Raw genomic sequence first — 20626 nt, 5'->3', positions numbered from 1 at the left:
GGAGAATGATATAATGGACACACACCCATAATAAGCGTAGCATAAGATCATGTCATTGAGTCCGTCTTGCTATAAGCTTTTGATACATAGTAACCTAATCCTTCGACCATGAGATCATGTAAATCACATACACCGGATGTGTACTTTGATTACATCAAACGCCACTTCGTAAATGGGTGGTTATAAAGATGGGATTAAGTATTCAGAAAGTATGAGTTGAAGCGCATGGATCAAGAGTGGGATTTGTCCATCATGATGACGGATAGATATGCTCTGGGCCCTCTCGGTGGAATGTCATCTAATTAGCCTGCAAGCATGTGACAAGGTCACAAGGGATGACATACCACGGTACGAGTAAAGAGTGCTTGTCGGTAACTAGGTTGAACTAGGTATAGAGATACCGATGATCAAACCTTGGATAAGTAAAGTATCGCGTGACAAAGGGAATCGGTATCGTATGTTAATGGTTCATTCGATCACTAAGTTATCATTGAGTATGTGGGAGCCATTACGGATCTCCAGGTCCCGCTATTGGTTATTGATCGGAGAGGAGTCTCGATCATGTGTCTGCATAGTTCACGAACCGTAGGGTGACACACTTAAGGTTCGATGTCGTATAGTAGATATGGAATATGAGATGGAGACCGAATATTTTTTTGGAGTCTCAGATGGGATCCATGACATCACGAGGAGGTCCGGAGAATAAGATTCATTTAAGGCAAGTTATTTTTCGGGGTTCGAAAAAGTTTGGGATTTTTCCGGTGGAAGACCGGGAAGCTTCTAGAAGGTTTTGGAGGGTCCACCCATGGGCCCACGACCCCGGGAGGGGCCACCTGAGCGGAGGGGATGCTGCCTAGCCCTAATGGGCCAGGCGCACCAGCCCTCAAGGCCCAGGCCGGCCATACCCCCTAGGGTTTAGGGGAGACCCTAAATAAGGTAGGCTTGGGGGGAAGGAAACTTCCCCCTCCCCGTTGCGCCGGCCCTAGATGGGTTTGGCCTTGGGGGGGGGCAACCCTAGCCGACCCCCCCACTATATAAAGAGGGGAGGGGTGGCCGGCCAAAGCCCCCACCTGAAACCCTAAGTCTGCCACATCTCCTCCCTCCCAGTTTCTCCTGTTCAGGCTTAGGCGAAGCCCTGCAGGAATTCTCCTGCACCACCACCACCACGCCGTCATGTTGCTGGGATTCTGAGGGGATCTACTCCTCCGCTGCCCGCTAGAACGGGGAGAGGAAGGATGTCATTGACACCGTACGTGTGACCGAGTACGGAAGTGCTGCTGGATTGCAGCACCGAAACGATCGTCTACATCAACCACGAGATCGGATCTCGTTAAGGCTTTGGATCTTCGAGGGTTAGTCTCTCTTCTTTATCGTTGCTCTGATCTCATAGATTAGACCTTGGACTTATTCGTCTTTGCGGTAGAATTTTTTTGTTTTCCATGCATCAAACCCTGATTGGTATGACCCCGCCTTAAATGTCATGATTGTGGACAACAATGATGATGACCCTGCGACGTATGAGGAAGCAATGATGAGCCCAGATTCCAACAAATGGCAAGAGGCCATGAAATCCAAAATGGGATCCATGTATGATAACCAAGTATGGACTTTGGTAGACTTACCTGATAGCCGCAAGGCTGTCGAGAATAAATGGATCTTCAAAAGAAAAACATATGCTGATGGTAATATTACTGTCTATAAAGCTCGACTTGTCGCGAAAGGGTTCCGACAAATTCAAGGAGTTGACTACGATAAAACTTTCTCACCTGTAGCGAAGCTAAAGTCTGTGAGGATATTGTTAGCAATCGCTGCATTTTTCGATTATGAAATTTGGCAGATGGATGTCAAAACAGCGTTCCTTAATGGTGACATTGAGGAAGAGTTGTATATGGTACAACCCAAAGGTTTTGTCCGTCCTAAAAATGCTAACAAGGTATGCAAACTTCAGCATTCCATTTATGGACTGAAGCAAGCATCCCGGAGTTGGAACCAACGCTTTGATAAGGTGATCAAAGACTTTGGATTTATACAAACTCATGGAGAAGCTTGTATTTACAAGAAAGTGAGTGGGAGCTCTGTAGCATTCCTGATATTATATGTAGATTACATATTGTTGATTGGGAATGATATAGAACTTCTAAGTAGTGTCAAAGGCTATTTGAATAAGTGTTTTTCAATGAAGAACCTTGGAGAAGCAGCGTACATTTTAGGCATCAAGATTTATAGAGGTAGATCAATACGCCTAATAGGGCTTTCACAGAGTACATAACTGGATAAGATTCTAAAGAAGTTTAGAATGGATGAAAGCAAAAAAGGGTTCTTGCCCATGTTGCCAGGTAAGATTTTGAGTAAAACTCAAGGTCCGGCTACGGCAGAAGAAAGAGAAAGGATGAACAAGATCCCCTTTGCCTCGGTAGTAGGCTCTATCATGTATGCCATGCTGTGTACGAGACCAGATATCGCACATACTATTAGTTTGACCAGCAGATATCAAAGTGATTCTGGAATGGAACACTAGACAACGGTCAAGAATATCCTGAAGTACTTGAAAAGGACTAAGGATATGTTTCTTTGTTATGGAGGTGACCAAGAGCTCGCTGTAACCAGTTACACCGATGCTCGTTGGAACACTAATCCAAATAACTCTAAGTCTCAATCTGGGCACATGTTTATTTTGAATGGTGCAACAGTGAGCTGGATGTGTGCCAAGCAAAGCGTTGTGGCGAAATCTTCAACTGAGTCGGAATACATAGCTGTTTAGGAGGCTTCATCAGAAGCGATATGGATGAAGAGGTTCATTACTGAGCTTGGTGTGGTTCCTAGTGCTTTGGACCCGATGACCATCTATTGTGACAACATGGGTGCCATAGCCAATGCACAGGAGCTAAGGTCACACAAGAAGCTAAAGCATATCAAGCTGCGTTTTCATGTGATTCGCGAGTATGTTGAAGATGGTGACATAAAGATTTGCAAAGTACACACAGATCTGAATGTGGCAGATCCGTTGACTAAAGCTCTCCCTAGAGCAAAACATGACCTACACCAGAACACCATGGGTGTTAGGTACATTACCATGTAATCTAGATTATTGACTCTAGTGCAAGTGAGAGACTGTTGGAGATATGCCCAAGAGGCAATAATAAAATGGTTATTATTATATCTTTGTGTTTATGATAAATGTTTGCATCCCATGCTATAATTGTATTAACCGGAAACATTAATACTTGTGTGTTATATAAACATAAAAGAGTCCCTAGTAAGCCTAATAGATGATCATGGTTTCCTGATCATGAACATTGGATGTTGTTAATAACAAGGTTATGTCATTAGGAGAATGATATAATGGACACACACCCATAATAAGCGTAGCATAAGATCATGTCATTGAGTTCGTCTTGCTATAAGCTTTTGATACATAGTAACCTAATCCTTCGACCATGAGATCATGTAAATCACTTACACCGGATGGGTACTTTGATTACATCAAATGCCACTTCGTAAATGGGTGGTTATAAAGATGGGATTAAGTATTCAGAAAGTATGAGTTGAAGCGCATGGATCAAAAGTGAGATTTGTCCATCATGATGATGGATAGATATGCTCTGGGCCCTCTCGGTGGAATGTCATCTAATTAGCTTGCAAGCATGTGATAAGGTCACAAGGGATGACATACCACGGTATGAGTAAAGAGTGCTTGTCGGGAACGAGGTTGAACTAGGTATAGAGATATCGATGATCAAACCTTGGATAAGTAAATTATCGCGCGACAAAGGGAATCTCGGTATCGTATGTTAATGGTTCATTCGATCACTAAGTTATCTTTGAGTATGTGGGAGCCATTATGGATCTCCAGGTCCCGCTATTGGATATTGATCGGAGAGGAGTCTCGATCATGTCTGCATAGTTCACGAACCGTAGGGTAACACACTTAAGGTTCGATGTCGTATAGTAGATATGGAATATGAGATTGAGACCAAATATTTTTCGGAGTCTCGGATGGGATCCATGACATCACAAGGAGGTCCGGAATGGTCCGGAGAATAAGATTCATATAAGGCAAGTTATTTTTCGGGGTTCAGAAAAGTTCGGGATTTTTCCGGTGGAAGACCAGGAAGCTTCTAGAAGGTTCCGGAGGGTCCACCCATGGTCCCATGACCCCGGGTGGGGCCACCTGAGCCGAGGGGATGCTGCCTAGCCCTACTGGGCCACGCGCACCAGCCCTCAATGCCCAGGCCGGCCATACCCCCTAGGGTTTAGGGGAAACCCTAAATAAGGTAGGCTTGGGGGGAAGGAAAGTCCCCCCCTCCCCCTTGCGCCGGCCCTAGATGGGTTTGGGCTTGGGGGAACAACCCTAGTCGACCCCCCACTATATAAAGAGGGGAGGGGTGGCCGGCCAAAGCCCCCACCTGAAACCCTAAGTCTGCCACCTCTCCTCCCTCCCAGTTTCTCCTGTTCAGGCTTAGACGAAGCCCTGCAGGAATTCTCCTCCACCACCACCACCACGCCGTTGTGCTGCTAGGATTTCGAGGGGATCTACTCCTCCTCTGCCCGCTGGAGCGGGGAGAGGAAGGACGTCATCGACACCGTATGTGTGACCGAGTATGGAAGTGCTGCCGGATTGCAGCGCCGGAACGATCGTCTACATCAACCACGAGATCTGATCTCGTTAAGGCTTTGGATCTTCAAGGGTTAGTCTCTCTTCTTTCTCGTTGCTCCGATCTCATAGATTAGATCTTGGCTTTTCCATAGATTGGATCTTGGATTTATTCGTCTTTGCGGTAATTTTTTTTGTTTTCCATGCATTGAACCCTACAGAAAGCTGCGTCGCTTCATTGGTGGCCTTCATGGCAGCGGCGTGAGCTTCCATCTTTGCCGCCTCCACCTTCTCCCTCTCCATCATGTCTTGCTTGTCGAGGATTGCCTTCCACACGACGGCAGCCATATCCGCCGCTTCCTTGTTCTCCACCGGGAATGAGGTTATCATCTTCCCGAGGGAGGCGTCCATGGCGGCCAATACCGGCGCCGCATTCATCTCGGCCTTGGCCATCTTGTTGCCAATGGGGCGCCCGGTGGAGGCACCGGCTGCATCGACTGGCCCTTCTACCCCGTCCTTATGTAGAGTGAGGCGGAGGTCGTCCCATTTCTTGCAACCTTGTAGCTTGTTCAAGCAATGCATGAAGATGAAGTCCTTGTAGCTCCGCTCGGGCTAGCTGCCGCCCAAGCCGAGGCACGCTTCCGCAGCGGACGCCGCTTTCGCTGCCTTCAGAGCGGCCGCGCGGTGCCTTTTGCGGTCGGCCGTCACAAAGGAGCAGCGGCGTTTCTCCTCCTCCCACTCCTCCCGCGACATGGTTGCCGGCTTTTCCTTCGGCGTCACAGTGCGCGGCTTCGGCGGCGCCTTCTCTGCCTTCGCCGGAGCCTTTCTCTTCGGTGGCATGACGGCCGCGAGGGTTTTTCAGGTTGGAGGCTGGATGAGAGATGGAGCGGCGGGCGGGAGAAATGAGCGGCGGAGGGGACGAGGTTTTGGTGGAGAAGATGTATAATTTTGGGATGTGTGGCCGCCTCGCGAGGCCCCGACGCGCCGAATTCGCGCCCTTCGCCAAGGGGCCGGCACGGGGTTGCCGGCGCTTCTATTGGGCTCAAAAAAGCGCCGGCGCTACTTGGGACGCGCCGGTGTGAGCCCATTTTCGCTCCCGGCCCCCAAATCACTATCGAGGCCGCTATGGGGCGCACTGGTGGAGATGCTCTTACTTTTCTGAAAAACACGTTAACGTTGAAGATTTATCTAAATTTAAATAAATCTATACACTAAAGAATATCTAGATGCACGTAAATTTGAACCAATTTGCGATGTACAGAGGTAGTATACTCATTAAATCACGCTCTAGAGCGTCTGATCATTGCGTCAATAAAAACACGACATGCAATATTCCGGTTGTGTGTTTGCACTGTGATCCTCCCAAAGATCATCTAAGATTGTCGCGACATGATCTAAAAAAAGTATCTAAAGCATCTCTCACTGTCCAAGTTTGAGGTGTTGATCATCTCCGATATCGCTCTCACGCGATGAATCTAGCTTGAAGAAGACTCCTGAGAGCAAGATCGGGTTGCGGCGCATGCACTCGCCGTGAATCCGGTCCACGACCTAGCGCAGTGAAGGAGGAGTGGAGTGGAGGGTCAAGGGGGGGGTCAAAAGAAGGAGGTGTCCGGGAAGGCGTTGGGAAATCCTCAGGGGAGGACGAGAGCCAGGGCCGGTCCATAGATTTTAGGGGGCCTAGGGCGATACAATACCATGGGCCCCTGTTCACAATGGCGAAGATTTCCTAGGGTAGGAGGAAATGGCCCCCCTAGTCTAGAAATATCCTTAGATATATCTATTTATATAATTTTAAATGGTACTCAAAGTTTAAGCATGATTGGTGTTTTGGGCCCCTTAACAATCCTCATCAAGCTTGCAACTTTGGTCATACACAAAATACTTAAAAAAAATTAGTATTCCGCAAGAGAAATATTAGGGTAATGCAATTTTCCTCCTAATTTTGGATTACATCTCGGATTAATACTGGCTTGACACGTAGGTGCTTTTGTGGTTTGATTTTCACTGTTAATTTCTTGTGTACTCCAACGGAGTACGTTGTTGGTGTTGTGTACCATTTGCTCCGTGGTCTGTGATTCCTAGCTGGTGCTTGTGTGACCGTAGCTGATAGATGCTAGGAAAGGCATGGCCCAGTTTTCTGCCGATGGTCAAAGCGGTGCTACAATCTCTGCGCCCATGTGCCCTGTCTCCATGCGTAGGCTATTTTATTATACCGATGCGTGCACAATCTTCCGTATCTTCTTCTTGTCTCTTCTTCTCTTTCTCCATCAATCCTTATTTTTCACCCATCTCCACCGGGTCTCTTCCGATCTCCTCCTATCCTGCTTTTCATGTGCTTGGCCGGCTGTCCCCGTGAGCTACTCCGGCCGACGTCGGTGCACTAAAGGAGCAAGTGGAGAGGTCGTGCTCGGAGAGGAGGCGGCGTATTTAAGTGGATACGCTCAAGATCGGCGGTTAATGGAGATTCGCCACCATGTGGTTAAGGAGTCGGATAGCGATGTGGAGAGGCAGTGTCCTAGACGATTTTCCCTGCTCGAGCTCTCCGCGGCTGCAAGATTCCCTAGCCGAGCTCTTCCGTGGCTGATATCCATGGTAAGGGTCGGGTTCTGATCTGGTGTTGCGGCGGCGCTTCTATGGCTTCTTCTCTCCTTGGTTCTTTTCTTGATTGTTTCCTTGGTTTGATCAGGTGGCGTCGATCCGATTTTTCCCCTGACAGCAACCGATGGAAGGGCTGGCACTGCTCCTTCTCCGCCGACCTTCAGCTCTGCGTGGCTCCTCCACGGCCGCCGCGCCGGACGGACCTCCTAGCACCGCCGGACTCTGTCAGAGGACGAGCTGTTCGCGGTCATGGGTGGCTAGACCTCCCAGCGCCGCCCTATAGGTCCCGCTGGAGGCAAGCTTTTTACGGTGATGGGCGTCGGCGGATCCATGGTTCAGCGCATTTCGAGCACAAACCTTGAGCACCACGGCTGCTTGCCATGAGCTGCCTCACCATCACCGCAAATATTCGCAATCTCCATCGCCAACAAGTATGTTGATTTTTGTTGACCTATTAGGATTTCGTGTGGGGATTTCTTTTGACAACTTCCGTGTGGGGATTTTTTTTGACAACTTCCGTGTGGGGATTAGTTAATCAACTCCTTAAGTTGCACAGGGATGATGAGTTCGAGCGGTGACCATCTGTCCATGGAGCGGGTGAATCAACGACATTGCAGTCATGTCCCTGCGCACCGTCGAGAAGGCGATGCGGGCGATCAGCAGCTACGGTGCCGAGAACAAGAACCTGACGCCGACGTGGTTCCTGCTGCACTACCTCCACTGCCGCAAGGCTGACGACCTGAGATGCCTCGCAGGCCTGGCCAATACGGTCGTGCACGGCGCAGCGTTGTTCTCCTGCCAAGGCCTCTTCTGGGTGTTGTGGGTCGCATCGTCAGAGAAGATGAGGAAGGTGGGAAGGCTGGTGGGCAAGTACCTCGCGGAGAACTAGCCGGACAATGGGCTAGGCGTTTCTAGGTTCCTCGCCATCACCAAGAGCCTACCCGACTCGGCGAGGGGCTGCTGCAACGTGTGTAAAAGGCACTGAACATCTACCTCAAGGTAATTAACTCATTCTCTGTCCAATTTGAATCTCTGAAGATTTGACTCAGAAAACATACTATATTGGTTGTATTATTTGAGATTGAAATTCTCAAGCAAGAAGAAGTTTAACACGTGATTATGGGGAGATGATTACTGAGAGGCAAAGGACAACAGACAGAGTGTAGGGACCGCCATTTTCATCTGGGAGGCACATTGAATATTCTCTATATTTTGGTGACAGGGGTCTTGATGACTGATGAGTTCTGTGAGCTACTCAAATATTTTCGTGAAAAATTAAAATGGTAGATATATTTTCATTTAACCAACCATGTCAGTTGTAAGCCAAAATTGATCGATAATGGATTCATACAAAAATGGCAGCAAAACAAGTTCAGAAAATAATTTCACAATTCCATATGGTTGCCAAACATGAGTTTTAGAATTGGAATTTCAGTTTTCAAAATGAAATGACCTAATGAATTCATTTCATTTGATGGTTACCAAACGAGCTCTTAGTAGAAATATCATCAGTACATGCTTGATCACAGATTTTGCTGATGCTTTGCATGATATGTATATGCCACGCAGAAATATAGGTTTGATGCATCAGGCTGTTACCCCGGTGGCATACTCACATGTGTTTGTGCTAGGAATTTTTTGCATAATTGCAGCGATGGATACATAATTGGTAAATAATGATGTAGATACTCCATGGAGGAGGAATAGACTACTTTAATAACATCACTAGAGTAGCACATAGATTAATAGTGATACAAAGCTCATGATCACATAAAGATCACACCATGGGAGAGAAACATGGAAACAATTTTGTCAACGGTAGTAATAATTCATATGTGTTATGCATAAAACCTCCTATAAGTTGCAAGCCTCATGCATCGAATACTAATAGTGCCCGCTCCTTGTCCTAATTAGCTCGGATTTCCATGGATTATCATTGCATTACATATGTTTCAACCAAGTGTCACAAAGGGGTACTTCTATGCCACCTGTACAAAGGTCCAAGGAGATAGATCGCATTTGATCTCTCAATTTTGATAGATCTCAACTTGAGGACATCCATACCGGGACAACATAGAAAACAGATAATGGACTCCTCTTTTATGCTTTAAGCATTCAACAACAGATAATATTCTCATAAGAGATTTGAGGATTAATGTCCAAGCTGAAACTTCCACCATGATACATGGCTTTGGTTGGCGGCCCAAAGTTCTTCTCTAACAATATGCATACTCAAACCATTCAACTCATGGCAAATCTCCCTTACTTCAGACAAGACGAACATGCATAGCAACTCACATGATATTCAACAAAGGTGTGACAGGTTGATGGCATCCCCAGAAACATGGTTACCGCTCAACAAGCAACTTATAAGAAATAAGATACATAAGCGACATATTCATTACCACAATAGTTTTTAGGCTACTTTCCCATGAGCTATGTATTGCAAAGACAAGGAATGATTTTTTTTTAAAGGTAGCACGCAAGCAATTTACTTTGGAATGGCAGAGAAATACCACATAGTAGGTAGTTATGGTGGACACAAATGGCATAAGTTTTGGCTCAAGGTTTTGGATGCACGAGAAGCATTCCCTCTTAGTACAAGGCTTTGGCTAGCAAGGTTGTTTGAAGCAAACACAAGTATGAACCGGTACAGCAAAACTTACATAAGAACATATTGCAAGCATTATAAGACTCTACACTGTCTTCCTTGTTGCTCAAACACTTTTACCAGAAAATATCTAGACTTTAGAGAGACCAATCATGCAAACCAAATTTCAACAAGCTCTACCGTAATTCTCCACTAATAGGTTTAAACTACATGATGCAAGAGCTTAAACATGATCTACTTGAGAGATCAAAACAATTACCAAGTATCAAATTATTCAAGACAATATACCAATTACCACATGAAGCATTTTCTGTTTCCAACCAAATAGCAATAAATGCAGCAGCTTTCAACTTTTGCCATGAACATTAAAAGTAAACGAAGAACACAAGTGTTCAAATGAAAAAGCGGAGCGTGTCTCTCTCCCACACAAGCATGATAGGATCCGAATTTATTCAAACATAAACAAAAATAAAAGCACACAGACGCTCCAAGTAAAGCACATAAGATGTGACGGAATTAAAATATAGTTTCACTAGAGGTGACCTGATAAGTTATTGATGAAGAAGGGGATGCCTTGGGCATCCCCAAGCTTAGATGCTTGAGTCTTCTTGAAATATGCAGGGATGAACCACGGGGGCATCCCCAAGCTTAGACTTTTCACTCTTCTTGATCATATTATATCATCCTCCTCTCTTGATCCTTGAAAACTTCCTTCACACCAAACTCAAAACAATCTCATTAGAGGCTTAGTGCGTAATCAAAAATTCCCATGTTCAGCAAGGACACAATCATTCCCAACACTTCTGGACATTACCCAAGATTACTGAAATTTAATGGAGCAAAGAAACCCGCTCAAACACAGTAAAAGAGGTAATGCGAAATAAAAGGCAGAATCTATCAAAACAGAACAGTCCGTAAAGACGAATTTTTTCGAGGCACTTAACATGCTCAGATGAAGAAGCTCAAATTGAATGAAAGTTGTGTACATATCTGAGGATTACTCATGAATTTTTACAGAATTTTTAGATTCTCCTACAGAGAGAACAGCTCAAATTCGTGACAGCTAAAAATCTGTTTCTGCGCAGAAATCCAATTCTAGTATCAACCTTCTATCAAAGACTTTACTTGGCACAACAATGAAATAAACATGATAAGGAGAGGTTGCTACAGTAGTAACAACTTCCAAGACACAACAAAACAGTAGCAAAATAAAAACATGGGTTATCTCCCAAGAAGTGCTTTCTTTATAGCCATTAAGATGGGCTTAGTAATTTTAATGATGCTCTCGCAAGAAATAAGAGTTGAAGCAAAAGAGAGCATCAAAAGCAAATAAGAAACACTTTTAAGTCTAACCCACTTCCTATGAAAAGGAATCTTGTAAGGGAACAAGTGCTGAAAGCACAAAGCAACAAGCATAGAAAGGCACCACAAGCGCAACTTCAAGATTCTCAACATAAAGAGGGGAAACTTAATATTATTAAGATGCATATAACCATGTTTCCCTCTCTCATAATAACTTTCAGTAGCATCATTGATGAAATCCACAATATAACCATCACTTAAAACATTCTTATCATGATTCATATGCATAAAAGTATCATTCTCCACATAAGCATAGTCATTACTATTAATTGTAGTGGGAGCAAATTCAATAAAATAGCTATCATTATTATTCTCATCACCATAATCATCATATATAGGAGGCATATTGTAATCATAATTAATTTTATCCTCAATAGTAGATGGACTGAAAATATCACAATCACCATAACGAACTTGAATATGATAGACAAGCTGTATATTAGAGAGATGGTTTTGGGTAATCCCTCCATAACTATGACAAGTTTCATGAGGATGACTGTAATTATAAACTATGTCATAGTATTCTTTATAATAATTGTCAAAGACTGAAGGCATAGTGTAGCATCGCGTGGTGGTTATCGTTATGTTCTTACTTTCACAGATGATTTGAGTAGATATGGGTATATCTACTTAATGAAACATAAATCCAAAACTTTCGAGAAGTTTAAGGAATTCCAAAGTGAAGTAGAAAATCAACGTAACAAGAAGATTAAATTTCTACGTTCTGATCGTGGAGGTGAATATCTGAGTTATGAGTTTGGCATGCATTTAAAGAAATGTGGAATACTTTCACAGTTGACACCGCCGGGAACACCACAGCGCAATGGTGTGTCCGAATGTCGTAATCGAACTTTATTGGATATGGTTCGATCTATGATGTCTCTTACAGATTTACCGTTATCTTTTTGGAGTTATGCATTAGAGACAGCAGCATTCACTTTAAATAGGGCACCATCTAAATCCGTTGAAACAACACCATATGAATTGTGGTTTGGAAACAAACCTAAGTTATCGTTCCTTAAAGTTTGGGGATGCGAAGCTTATGTAAAAAAGTTACAACCTAACAAGCTCGAACCCAAAGCAGAGAAATGCATCTTCATAGGATACCCTAAAGAAACAATTGGGTATACTTTCTATCACAGATCCGAAGGTAAAATCTTTGTTGCCAAGAACGGATCCTTTCTTGAGAAGGAGTTTCTCTCGAAAGAAGTGACTGGAACAAAAAGTAGAAATCGACGAGGTTACTGAACCTTCTCTTAAAAATCAGAGTAGCGCAACACCGGAAGATGTTCTTGTGCCGCCTACACCGATTAGTGAGGAAGCTAATGATAATGATCATGAAACTTCGAACGAAGTTACTACTGAACCTCGCAGGTCGACTAGGGTTCACACCACTCCTGATTGGTATGACCCCTGTCTAAATGTCATGATTGTGGACAATAATGATGAAGACCCTGCAACGTATGAGGAAGCAATGATGAGCCCAGATTCCAACAAATGGCAAGAGGCCGTGAAATCCGAAATAGGATCCATGTATGATAATCAAGTATGGACTTTGGTAGACTTACCTGATAGCCGCAAGGCTGTTGAGAATAAATGGATCTTCAAAAGAAAAACAGATGCTGATGGTAATATTACTGTCTATAAAGCTCAACTTGTCGCGAAAGGGTTCCCACAAATTCAAGGAGTTGACTACGATGAGACTTTCTCACCTGTAGCGAAGCTAAAGTCTCTGAGGATATTGTTAGCAATAGCTACATTTTTCGATTATGAAATTTGGCAGATGGATGTCAAAACGGCGTTCCTTAATGGTGACATTGAGGAAGAGTTGTATATGGTACAGCCCAAAGGTTTTGTCGATCATAAAAATGCTGACAAGGTATGCAAACTTCAGCGTTCAATCTATGGACTGAAGCAGGCATCCCGGAGTTGAAACCGATGCTTTGATAAGGTGATCAAAGACTTTGGATTTATACAAACCCATGGAGAGGCTTGTATTTACAAGAAAGTGAGTGGGAGCTCTATAGCATTCCTGATATTATATGTAGATGACATATTATTGATTGGAAATGATGTAGAACTTCTGAGTAGTGTAAAAGGTTATTTGAATAAGTATTTTTCAATGATGGACCTTGGAGAAGCAGCATACATTTTAGGCATCAAGATTTATAGAGATAGATCAAGACGCCTAATAGGGCTTTCACAGAGTACATACATGGATAAGATTCTAAAGAAGTTTAGAATGGATGAAAGCAAGAAAGGGTTCTTGCCCATGTTACCAGGTAAGACCTTGAGTAAAACTCAAAGTCCAGCTACGGCAGAAGAGAGAGAAAGGATGAACAAAATCCCCTATGCCTCGGCCATAGGCTCCATCATATATGCCATGCTGTGTACAAGACCAGATATCGTACATGTTGTTAGTTTGACCAGCAGATATCAAAGTGATCCAGGAATGGACCACTGGACAGCGGTCAAGAATATCCTAAAGTACTTGAAAAGAACTAAGGATATGTTTCTTTGTTATGGAGGTGACTAAGAGCTTGCTGTAACCAGTTACACCAATGCTAGTTGGAACACTGATCCGGATGACTCTAAGTGTCAACACCCGGATTTTTAATTCCAGATGCCTATTATGCCGTACATCGCAATCCCAGGAATATTGTTTTTGCGAGACATAATAGTCGATATCACAGAACATCATTCATTACAAACCATAATAGTCTTACAACAAAGGATCTCATGATCCAAGTCTTAAAACAACAGTTGATCTAAGGATCAATTACAAAACACATAGCGGAAGAAACGTAGTAGCGGTCCATCTGTTCCACAGGCAACGCTTGACGTCAGGAGGTAGTCCTAGTTATCATAGACATCCTGCTGTCCATCTTCCTAGTACTGGTGCTCCTCTTCATAGTCTGGCCATTTGAATAGCCAGGGACAAAGCCATGAGTACTTTTAAAGTACTCGCAAACTACCACTAATAGATGTACCAATAGCTCTAATCATGGTTCTAAGCTTCTAGTTTTATTTGCACAAGGCTAGTTTTATTTCATAAACCCTTAATAGTTAAAGACTCTTTATTTGCCTAAAATTACTCAAGTGGGAACATTAGTGTCATTCCCACAACTTGGTGGTAGTCAAGTCAAGTTCACCCTTCAAGTCACAAATCCTTTTGAAAACACCTGACAACGGAACAGTATGGCCATCCAACCGTCCATGACCGCGGACGCGGCTATTCGAATAGTTTAACACTCTGCAGAGGTTGTACACTTGTGCCACAACATTTGATTACATCCGTCAGGGATAGCTCTGAATCATCATTCTCAGTATGCGGATCATCAACCATTAACCTTTCACCTACATATCCTAGTATAGGCACCTCCCCTATGAGCTTGGCCTCCTAGTGATGGTAATCTGCCGTCCTAGGAACTGCACAGGGCTTGGGTAGGATATTCATCTCTTTTTCACGTCATTTCATTTTCAACGGAGGCAGCCTCAGCATAACCTCTATGACGCTTGTTCAGAGGGAACCCATACTAGAATACATAAATTTCCAGCTAAAGCCTTACCCATGATCAGGTATTGTGGGGGTACTCTAAAATTGGAATGGTATCGCATCCGAACCCAACCATCAGTTTTTGGTCAAAATCACATTGTCATTCAGAGGTCATATTCACCTTCAAAACTTTCAATAGAATGACTCATCATTCCAAGGTTTTCAAAGTTATTTGATTCACAAGTTCCCACCTAGAGTAGTCAATTTTAGTTTTAGCACTATCAACTAGTCATGAGGGGTGCTAACTAAATTTTAGCTATCTAGGCTAAGTTTGATGCTCTTGTAGTATTCTACATTTAGACCAAAGTTAACTATAAAAATAAGCATTGATAAACCAAGTAAAAGATGGCAAAATAAAAACTTGGGCTTGGACAAATCCTTAAACATAATAGGATTGCAAGAGTATCTTGCAATAGTATAGCTTGTATTAGTAGAGCTTGCATTGGTAATAGCTTGCCTTGATTGGTACAGTGATCAAAGTTTTCCTCCTCTTCTTCGTAGAAGACCTCCTCCTCCTGGTAGCCTTCGGTACTAGCGTCTATAAACGGATACGAGGTATACAATCACCAAATAATACTTAAGTACTAGACTTAACACTCAAATGGCTCACACAAGATAATCTAGCATCACACCATTTTTAATATTGTGGTTGGCTTTGTTTTCTTTTTGGAAAATAATTTCCTCTCATTGAAAAACAAATGCTAGGATTTAATACCTACTAGGGTTTCCATTTATTTCTTTTTGAAAAGTAATTTCCTCTCATTGAATATTACTAAGATTTAATATCCTCAAATAAAAAAGTATGGATCATGCTGACCAAAGTCACCAATTCATATTTATTTATTTGGGAAAATGATTTAAATGAGATACTATATCTCATATAATTTAAATACTCTTTTTGAAATAATTTAAATGGACTAGAAATAGCCACATAGCCATTATTTGAATCTAGCCCATGATCAGATGAAGCAACCCTATCATATTTTTACATAATCAAATAGAGTATTTGAAATGTGAATTATGAGAGTTGGAATCAACTCAAAATGAATTAGGGTTGATTTTATAAAAATGTTTGAAGTTTGAAAAGGTACTGCCTTGTTATTTTTACTACAAGTGTTCTGTAATGAATTAGGGTTTGAGACCAGTGGGGTTGGATAGAGAATTTCATCTAATTTCACCCAAAATTGGAATCACTCAATTTGGATTTGTAGATTTGCTTTCATTCAAAATTGCATAAGGCACCATTATTGGAAATTGATTTAAACGAATTTGAAATGTTGGGCTTAGGCGGGAAAGCTAAACGGGCCAGGAGAGGAAAAAGAAAAAGGGCCGGCCCAGCAGCGCATCTCGCACGCGTGGGCTGCCTGACAGAGGGTCCCACCCGTCAGTGGGTCTTAAAACCCGAAATGGTACGCAGCTGTGAGGGCCGTAGGATTAGAAGCAGATCTAACGACCCACGGTTGTCTCCATCCACGACAGGAGGACGGCGAGTTCTAACCCTACCGGCGGCGAGGAGGGTCGCTAGGGGCTTACCGGGGCTCCGGCGAGGCTTGGCGAGGCGGGAAAATGGTCGAGGAAGCTCCGGCAGCTCGAACGGTGGTCGGGGGAGAGGCTGAGGTAGACGGGAGCGTCGCCTCCTTCTGGCTACTGCCGCGGCAGGCTCCGGTGAAATTCCAGCGAACCAAGGGACGATGTAGAGAGGCAAGTGTGCTAGAGTGCTCAAGAAGGAGAGGGGAGTGAGATGGTGTGCTCAGAATGCTTGGGGAGGGGCTCCTTTTATAGCGAACGAGAGGGGCAGGGGGTCACGGACATGGCGATGGTGGAGGTGGCGCTACGGGTGACGAAGGGGCAAGGCGAGGACGTGGAGCTGTTCAGTGTGTCACGGCGAGCAGGACAGGCGTCATGGCACAGAAAATGGTGGACGGTGGCGTCTGCGTCATGCTCGTGTACTGCGGTACCGTGGCGGAAGTCGTCGACGGTGGCGACGGCGACAGGGCAGGGGAGCGAGAGAGGAGGTGTCTGGCGTGTTCCTGGTGTCGTGGCGAGTCCCCTGGCAGGCGCTGATGGCGAGGCAAGGACGGAAGCGACGGGGCGAGGTCGTGCTATGTGCGTGCGCGCGGGCGGCGTCCATGCTGATTGTGGCATGCCCGTGCCGCACGGGCACGGCTCTATCAGGGCGATGCACGGCTGATTTCGGTCGGGGAAAAGCACTGGCGTGCTTAGTAGAGCTAGGAGAAGCTAAGGGACAAGGTGGGCATGGCTAGAGGGGGGAGATTCTAGGGTTGGCATGGGCCATGCTCACCATGGCCGGCATGGTCATTGCATCCTGCCAATGTGGGTGCAGAAGGGGGCATTTAGGCATGGGGAGGCTAGGCAGGCACTAGGGCATGGCAGATGACCAAGGGGAGGCAAAGGTTGGGCAGACACTGTTGTAAATAGTGGTTTGTGTTTTATTTGGTTCCTGCCCACCATGTGTTTGTTGAAATGGCCGCAAGAAACAAAAGTTTGAATTTTGGCAAACTATTTTATGGGTGTGATTCAAATAATGTTTGGCACCTCTTGATGACATTGGTTTGCAAAATGGAGTGGTTTTGTGAAAATCCAAAATTGATATGATCTAGAATCTGATTCAAAGTTGCTACTTTGCATGCTTAAATTAAGAAATTGAAAATGATCCAGCAAGGTTGGCCAACACCAAGTTGTTCACTTTTATGTGTACTAGTGATCTGGGCAAAAAGATTAGAAAGATTAGTTTAGAAAAAAATAACCAAAGGGGCTCAAAGTAGGCATCATGTTAATTTTGGCAGAATTGACCATTATCACATGTAACTTGGGTTTTCATTTTTCTTTTGATTTGTTTTGCTTTTCTTTGACCCAAATGGTATTGTTTTGTGTTCAAAGGGTATAGGGAGGTGTTCAAGCAATTCAAACAAAGAAAGTAGGGCATGTGCTCATATTTGCAAATTTCCCACTTGCTCACATAGGCTTCTCTCTTGATTTTTATTTTCTTTTTATTTTGTTTCACTTTTGATTTGGCTTGGTGAGTACTAGGTTGGGTTTATTGAGGGTTTCAAACCATTGAGGTAAAGTAAATATGGCATAGGCTCATATTTGCAAATATGGCCATTTGCTCACATATGCTTCACTTTTTATTTTAATTTCTTTTCTTTGTTCTCTCCTTGATTTTGAAAAGGGCAAGGTTTAGGGTTTAGCAACATGTGCAACACTTCAAACACACCATCATGGCAAACATCACCACATACATGCAGGGACACTATGCATACTAAAGTAACTCAAATCATGTTTTTGTTTGCTCCAAAATTTGGGAAAGGGATTTGATCTTCTTCATTGATTTGAAAAGTTGGGATGTTACACTAAGTCTCAATCCGGATACGTATTTATTTTGAATGGTGCAGCAGTAAGCTGGAGGAGTGCTAAACAAAGCGTTGTGGCAAAATCTTCAACTGAATCAGAATACATAGCTGCTTCGGAGGCTTCATCAGAGGCAATATGGATGAAGTGTTTCATTACTGAGCTTGGTGTGGTTCCTAGTGCGTTGGACCCGATGACCATCTATTGTGACAACATGGGTGCCATGGCCAATGCACAGGAGCCAAGGTCACACAAGAAGCTGAAGCATATAAAGCTACGTTATCATTCTATTCGTGAGTACATCGAAGATGGTGACTTAAAGATTTGAAAAGTACACACTGATCTGAATGTGGCAGATCCATTGACTAAAAGCTCTCCCTAGAGCGAAACATGACCTACACTAGAACGCCATGGGTGTTAGGTACATTACTATGTAATCTAGATTATTGACTCTAGTGCAAGTGGGAGACTGTTGGAGATATGCCCAAGAGGCAATAATAAAGTGGTTATTATTATATCTTTGTGTTTATGATAATAGTTTGCATCTCATGCTATAATTGTATTAACCGAAAACATTAATACATGTGTGTTATGTAAACATAAAAGAGTCCCTAGTAAGCCTCTTGTTAAACTAGCTTGTTGATTAATAGATGATCATAGTTTCATGATCATGAACATTGGATGTTATTAATAACAAGGTCATATCATTAATGTGAATGTTGTGATGGACATACACCCATAGTAAGCGTAGCATATGATCAAGTCATTTAGTTCTTTATGCTTCAAGCTTTAATATGCATAGTAACTTAATCCTTTGACCATGAGATCTTGTTAATCACGTACACTGGATGGATGCTTTGATGACACCAAACACTACTGCGTAAATGGGTTGTTATAAAGGTGGCATTAAGTGTTCGGAAAGTATAGGGTTGAGGCACTTGTATCAATAGTGGAATTTGTCCATCCTAATGACGGATAGATATACTCTGGGCCCTCTCGGTGGAATGATATCTAATTAGCTTGCAAGCATGTGACTGGTTCACAAGAGATATCATATCACGGTACGAGTAAAGAGTACTTATCAGTAACGAGGTTGAACTAGGTATGGAGATACCGACGATCAAACTTCGGATAAGTAAAATATCGCGAGACAAAGGGAATTGTTATTTTATGTGAATGGTTCTTTCGATCATGAAGTCATCGTTGAATATGTGGGAGCTATTATGGATCTCAAGGTCCCACTATTAATTATTGATCGGAGAGGGGTCTCGATCCTGTCCGCATAGTTCACGAACCGTAGGGTGACACACTTAAGGTTTGATGTTGTTTTAAGTAGATATGGAATATGGAATGGAGTTCAAATGTTGTTCGGAGTCTCGGATGGGATCCAGGATATCACGAGGAGTTCCGGAATGGTCCGGAGAATAAGATTCATATATAGGAAGTCACTTTCCAAGTTTGGAAATGATCCGGTGCATTTATGGAAGACACTAGAATGTTCTAGAACCTTCCAGAAGAAATCACCATGGAAGGTGGAGTCCGGGACTCCACCAACCCTAGCCGGCCGACCAAAGGGGAAGGTGGAGTCCATGGTGGACTCCACCACCATGGCCGGCCATAGGGGAAGGAAAGGGAGGAATCCCACTTCCCCTAGGTTTCGCCCATATGGAAAGTTTTGAATTGGGGTCTTATTCGAATCTTGGGCAAACCCTTAGGGATTCCACCTATATAATGAGGGGGAGAGGGAGGGGGCCGGCCACCACTTGAGCCGCACCACCCAAGGGCACCCAAGGCCGGCACCCCAAGTGCCCCCTCTCCCAAACCCTAGCCACTCCCCTCCTCCCGATACTCCCGCGGTGTTTAGGTGAAGCGCTGCCGGAGATCTCCACCGAACGTCGTAGTCATCAACACCGAACGTGTGACCGAGTGCGGAGGTGCTGCCTGACTGTGGCACCGTCAAGATCTTCTACGTGCTTTTGCAAGTGGCAAGTGATCGACTACATCAACCACGAGATCTAATCTCGTTAACGCTTAGCGATCTTCAAGGGTATGATGATCTTCACCTCGTTGCTACCATCTACTAGATTAGATCTTGGCTTGTTATTCGTTCTTGCGGTAGGAAATTTTTTATTTTCTATGCTACGAATCCCAACACACCATCCATTTCTGTACCCAATCCACCCTCATGGGACTGTTGGCATCCAGCCAGTCCATGCCTATGATCACATCATAGCAATCCAGTGGTAACACTTTAAAGTCAGTGCAAAATTTACTTCCCTGGCAATTCTACTTACATTGAGGAAAGAATTCAGTGCCTTCCAAAACTTTTCCATCTGCTATTTTCACCCTGAGTCTCTTATTCAGTGGTTGTGCCCCCTTCAGTTTCTCTGCTAGTTTTTCACTGATAAAGCTGGTTGAGCTCCCTGAGTCAATTAAAATAATAACCTCATATTTCTACACCTTTCCTTTTAACCTCATTGTCAGGTTGCCTTCAGTTCCCTTTTGTGCCTGCTCTGATAATGCTTGTAGCTCT

Source organism: Lolium perenne, chromosome 3 (genome assembly GCF_019359855.2).
Source record: "Lolium perenne isolate Kyuss_39 chromosome 3, Kyuss_2.0, whole genome shotgun sequence".
Classification (NCBI taxonomy): Eukaryota; Viridiplantae; Streptophyta; class Magnoliopsida; order Poales; family Poaceae; genus Lolium; species Lolium perenne.
The sequence above is the reverse complement of the archived record's forward strand: the minus strand, read 5'-3'. Positions refer to the sequence as shown.